This window comes from Mustela putorius, unplaced genomic scaffold (genome assembly GCF_011764305.1).
Source record: "Mustela putorius furo isolate JIRA1106 unplaced genomic scaffold, ASM1176430v1.1 tig00003942_pilon_pilon_pilon, whole genome shotgun sequence".
In the NCBI taxonomy this organism is placed as follows: domain Eukaryota; kingdom Metazoa; phylum Chordata; class Mammalia; order Carnivora; family Mustelidae; genus Mustela; species Mustela putorius.
The window spans coordinates 17,654,619-17,660,618 of record NW_025422087.1 but is presented as its reverse complement, the minus strand read 5'-3'; the positions used below and the strand labels follow the sequence as shown (position 1 = coordinate 17,660,618).

Here is a 6,000-nt window from a genome sequence, read left to right as displayed (position 1 = left end):
GAAATGTGTATCTTTTCTCTGCAAGCCCTAATGTCATCTTCCATCATCCCCCCTCCTGTTCTTGCTCCTATGTTCTAAGCATCTCTCTGTTCTCATGTTCCCACTTAGATGTTTCTCACCCAAGCTGAAGGCATGCCCCTAAGAGGAATTTGAATTTTCCCGGGAGACTTAGAGGATTCAGAAGTTAAGACAGCTTGACAAAAACTCAACACAAATTAGCTTAAGGAAAGAGAATTTATCAGCTCACCTAACTGGAGATTCAGGCCTAGTTGGATATAGGGACTCAAATGACAATATCTGGGTTCTCTTTTTCCCTGTCGTTGGCTGTTTCCTGCTGGGCGTTGGTGTCATTGTTTTTAACTGTGGATGGGATTCCTCCATAAGGTCAGCAAAGAGGGTTACGATCAATGCCATGCTTACATGGTGCCTGTATGACAACCCCATTAGAAAAAGAATGTTTCTTTCCCCATTACTAAGTAAGATTCTGGTTGGCCCTGCCAATTAGCACATGTGCCCAACCCTGAACCCTTCATTGTATCTAGACAGGGAATTTGGGTTGACCAGGTCTAGGTCTAGGTCAGGTGTCCAGGGTAGTGCCTGTGTTAGAGGATGGACAAGTTCTCATTCCAGGAAAAAAAAAAAAAAGAGAGAGAGAGAGAATGAGGTTGGGGAAAGACAGAGTAATATATACTACATTCTACCATAATGGTGTCTGCCATCTTGTGGCACACAGTAGGAAAAAGATCTGGGGTAAGTGTCTCTTCCCACTTACTCCATTAACACATTGGGCAGATCCTAGTTCTTCAATGGGTTGCCAAGACCTTGGGATCACCCAACTGCCCCACTTTCTTTTCCACTTCAGGTAAATGCCCTACCACCTCACCCCCCCTTGCAGGAAAAAGCTCTTTTTTATAGGATTTTCCTATCCATCTGTGCTCTTAAAACTTCTTGGGACCACTTCCTAATGTTCCCTTCCCCAGCCAGTGCCTGGCTGAAACTCTAGCCTTTCTGTCTGTATGGAAGTCAGCCAACACTCCAGGACTCTTTCCAGACATCACCCCCATTGTGCAGTGAGGTCACCAAAGCCTGCTGAGTCAGGCTGGGACTGATCCCAAGCCCAACCCTAGCTGTAGGAAGACAGGGACTTCTCTATCTCCTTGTGAGGTAAGCTTTGGAGCTACATTACATTCATGGTCATCTTTTCTTTTCTTTTCTTTCTTTCTTTCTTTTTTTTTTTTTTTTAGAGTTCCTCCCCCTACCTCCCAGAAAATTAAGTCCAAATCATGAACTTGTCCTTTGCAAACAAATCCCTCAATGCAATTCTACATTATCTGAGCTGGAAGGAATGGAATGGACAACTGGACAAGTTATTTACTCCAACCACTGAACCAATGTTTAAATCTCCCTACAATGTCCTAAGAAGTAGTCATCCTTCCTGAGTTGGGGCACTTTTAGAAAGTCCTCATTATCAGGAAACTCTGTTGGCATCTGTTCCTCTCTTCCCTTTCCATTCTCTGTGGGTCCTGGAAGGAACGCCTAGTTCTAGACCATCACTTTAGGAGTCTGGAAATTAGTCCTCAAGGCAGCTTCTTCAGATGAATATTTGCTTCCTGATTTGTGAGCTCTGAGACATGCATCCCTAGTCCCCACGTGGTCAAGGGCTATGCTGTAGGAGGGGGTACAAAGTTCTGTGGGAGTCTGTGGGACATTGTCCGAAAACTCTAGTCCTCTTTTCTCCAACAGTGGGACTCTGACTGGTTTGAGCTCTTTCTTTGTTTAGGGGAGCCAAATACTGCCAGGGTTGCTGTGCCTAACACTCCTGGGCTCCCAACCTATAGGTCATCACGGTTGGGCCATCTATCTACAGAATGTGGCAGTGAATGGTCTTTTAAAATTCAGTGTGAGGTTGCACAGCTCATACTTCTGCCCAGGGAAGGGTAGAGTCACAGGAAGCCCACATGAAGTGCCCAGAGTCCTCACCTCTGCTATAGGGAAAAGATTTGGGGTAAGAAAGAAAAACAAGGTCATTTGCCTCCCAAATAGTGTCTCTTCACTGGAAGAAGCTTTGTCCAATACACTCTACTCTTTCCCTCAACCTAGGAGATGTAGTGAACCTTAGAAGAGCCCCTGGTATATTGTCAGATGCCTCCTGAAAGGCAATCCATGTCTTAGCTTTAAGAAGTTTACATCCTTACAGGAGGAAAGGGCAATAACATATCATTCTATCTCACCAGGGCTTGGGAAACAGACTTTGGGAAGGTAGAGAGGCCAGAGTCAGAAATTATGTAGGAGGGATGGGTTGGGAAACAGGAAGACTTGCTCAGGACAAGTTACATGAAACATTCTGCCATTCTGAATTTCTCCTGTTTTTGTACTGACTGCTGCCTTCTTGTGGCCTTCTTATCTAACAGATCACACTTCCAGCTCTCTGCAGAAGCCACATAAGAACTCAGTTACTGCATGCATTTTATTGAAACGCCCTCTGAAATCATGTGTGCACTTCCAGGGATGAGAGAAGAGAATGTGATGCTTCACAAACAAGATGGCTTTAGTGTTAAATACATGTGCATTTAATTTGGGTTCTGTACTTAACTAGGTGTGTGACCTTGTTCAAGCCACTTAACTTCTGAGCCTCAGTTTTCCCATTTATAAATAGAAGTTAACTTCTGAGCCTCAGTTTTCCCATTTATAAATAGAAGTTAACTTCTGAGCCTCAGTTTTCACATTTATAAATAGAAGTTCCACACAATGTTCTCTCTCACCTCCAAGTTTGCACACGCTGTGGCTTCTACTTAATTCTCTCCCCTACTCTTTGCTGAGATAATTTTTCATTCTTCAGGCCTCAGCTAAGACACCCCACTCCTCAGGAAGTACCGTACCCTCATCCTCAAAAATCAGGTTGGCTGTTTTCTCTATGTGCTCATTTATTCCATTGTATTCGACCATATCTCAACACTTAGACACCTTGAACTGAATGGTCTTTCTTGTTCCCCTCTCCCACTTGGAGGAGCTGGAACCACTATGAGAACAGGAACTCTGGCTTGTTAACACTCAAATCCCATCTTTGTCCTGCTCCATTCACTTTTGATCTAAGAAAGTCAGGAAAGAGTGAGCCACATTAGGTAAGGAATTCACAATTCTGAAAGTCTGAAGAAAATGTCAACAGTTCGCCGAGTGCTTATTAGCTGAGTGCGTTGCCACTCAGCTCATCAGACTGCTAGCTGCAGCCCATGACTGTGTTTGGGAATCGGCGATGATCTCTTTTTGGTGAATGGATCCTCTGAACTGATTTTAAAGCCCAGTAGTTCCCAACTTCATGAGATTTACAGCCAGTTTTGTATATGTGAAACTACCCAAAACACGAGGGGAATTAGTTTTCTTAGAGAATTTTCATCAGTAATAGCAATTTCCACAGTTTGTTTGGCACCCGTGGTTGTAAATAATTTACTTTAAAAACTCAGCGGCATATAAATTTATTACAACAATCTAGACACTTTATCATAAGCAAAATAATGATAGCTAGGGTTCTTTCTTCTATTTTTTCAGATGCTGTCATGTCTGAAGTGCATATTCATTTTACATAGAGGTTAATAACCTAAGCTCTGTGGTCAGATGGCCTGCATTTCAGCACCCCCTCTGCTGGTCACTAACTGTGTGATCTTGAGCAAAACATTCTATCTCTCTGTGCCTCAGTTTCCTGGTCTATAAAGCTATAATAATAGCATCTGCATTCTAGGCTTATTACATATATTAACTGAGCTAACACATATAAGAGCTTATAACAGTGCCTGATACCTGCTAACTACTTCATAAATGCTAACCATCATTATTTGTTAGGTATAAATTAAACATAAAAAAGTGTTTTGATAGGACAACCTTTAAATTCCCTGCCAATTCTGCGGTTCTGTGTCTCTAAACCATTCCAACCCTCAGCACTTCTATTCAGTAGGGAGGGGGCAGCATTACCCACATTTTCCAAATAGTGAAATTGAGCCATAAAGAAACAAAATATCCAGTAAGTGAGTGGCAAGCTGAAACTGGAATGTAACTTTGTAGATGTAGGTACTAGGACTCTTTTCAGGAGGTTCTGAGACTATACACTTAAAAAGCAGTGTAAGACATCCCTCAGGAGCCTCTGAGAAATGGCCCCTTAATGGCTCTTCTCTGCCACAGTTCCCTACAGATACTCAAAGAGGTCGCTTCTCTCTCCATCTCAGAGATACCCCAGGCCGAGGCTTCCCATATATTTTTCCTACCAGCTTTCAAAAAAGCCATATTAGGGCATCAAACGAGGTGGTGATACTTTCTCGTTTCCCTGTGTTCACTGGCCCCTTTCAGCACTCCAGTTCTGGGTTGTTGTAAGTATTAACAGAGTTTCCCCAGCTGCTGACCCTGACTCCTCAAAGGGTGTCATTCTGCCGAGTCAGGATCTGAAAGCACTTGAGACCACCCCCCCCACACACACACATACACAACTCATCATTCAAAAAACATTCTCTCCCCAACCACTTCCCATACCCCGCTCCACACTTTACTTCTGTAATTGCGGACAAAGAATCTGCAAATCTCCTGCCTCTCCCTTCTCCCTCTTCCTCTGCCTCCCTCTCTCTTCCTATCTGGGTTGGCCAGAAGGAAGACTCTGCTGTGCAGGACCCTATCTGTGCAGAAGCAGCCCCCAGGAGTTTGTGAGTAGGGGGATTGCTCCTGTGTCTGAATCTGGACTGTTTAAAAGGACTCAGGATGCTTTTCTTTTCTGTCCACTAGGGGGCCGCTTGTAGGGGGATGGAAAAAACGAAGGCTTAAAAAAAAATATATATCATGCTGCTGAAATTTCAGCAAGAGGGGAAAAGAGAGAGCGCGTGAGAGAGAGACAGCAAAGCAGTCCCAGGCTTCCTTGTCTCTCACGTCAGAGGCAGGAACCTACTGTGCTAGGGTTGTTGGCTCAACACGCAGAGACCGAGAAAGGCACAGACACCGAGAACAAGAGAAGAGGGGTCCCCCCGACCCAAGGAATTACCACCAGTGGAGTAAAGCCACCTGACTTTTTAATCTTATTTTTGTTGCCTCCTCTTTCTCCTTCCACTCTAGCCCTGTCAGCTTGGGTTTCGTTTCTTTCCTGGAGCCTCCTCTCTTCCTCCCAGAAAAGGAGGAAGGGAAGAAAAGGGAGAGAGGTGGGTTCTCTAGGTGAGCGCATCAGCTGCTTCCAGCCCGCACAGACAAGAATTCTCTTCGCAGGAAGCTCCTTTCGCTCCCCTGCCGCCCACCCTCAGCCGGGTAAGTTCAGCGCACTTGCTCCTTCGATTTCCTCGCTAGCGTGATTTCAGCACCACGGAGAGCTATGAGATGCATTTTTGGTTCCCGTGTATCCCTGTGTGTTGCTGCAAGGCGCTTGGCACGAAGGTTACATCTATCTTTCCGCTGCCATTGAAGCCGGGTTTTGTGTAGGGAAAAGAGAGGCGCAAAACTGTGTCTACCGAATTAAAGGGGGCCGTGGACTCTGGCCTTCAAGGGTGTGTGTGCGTGCGTGTGTGCTGTTGCATAAGATAGGTGAGGTCTGAGCTAAATTGCCAGTGGGTTTCTGCTAGTCTCTGTGTAGAGCTGTTCTTTTCCTATGTAGATAAGAGGAAGGGTTTGGGGAATTAGCCATGCACCTTCTTTAACTCTTTCCGGACAAACCATGGAGGGAAAGTGCCGCAAAGGAAGCCTGAGGGGGTTGGGAGCGGGGCTAGAGTTAAAAGTTATGCTCCTCTGTGAGAGCTTGGAAGAGGTGGCTTTTTAAATGTCAGCTGCCCCAGGATCTCTGGGTTCTTGCTGTGGAGAAAGCCCAGTCTGACCTTTTACTTTTTCTCCTGGTGGGAATCTGTGGCAAGTGGGCAGGTGCAACAGGTAAGCAGCCGGTTGGGGTGATTTGGGGGACTGTGATCCCCCTGACTTCATGGTGGTAGGAAAATGTCAGTGTCTTGAGCTTTACAGAGGTTGGCCAATGTGGATTATATTACA

General features: G+C 45.2%; 1 protein-coding gene across 1 annotated transcript in view; it reads left to right on the top strand.

The window, feature by feature from the left end:
- Nucleotides 1-4,814: 4,814 nt before the first annotated feature.
- The window catches only part of TNR (tenascin R), a 401,788-nt gene continuing 400,602 nt past the window's right edge, over nt 4,815-6,000 (top strand). The window contains exon 1 of the mRNA XM_004761960.3: nt 4,815-5,274. The gene's annotated coding sequence lies outside the window, so the exon portion shown is untranslated. The remainder of the gene's footprint in view (nt 5,275-6,000) is intronic.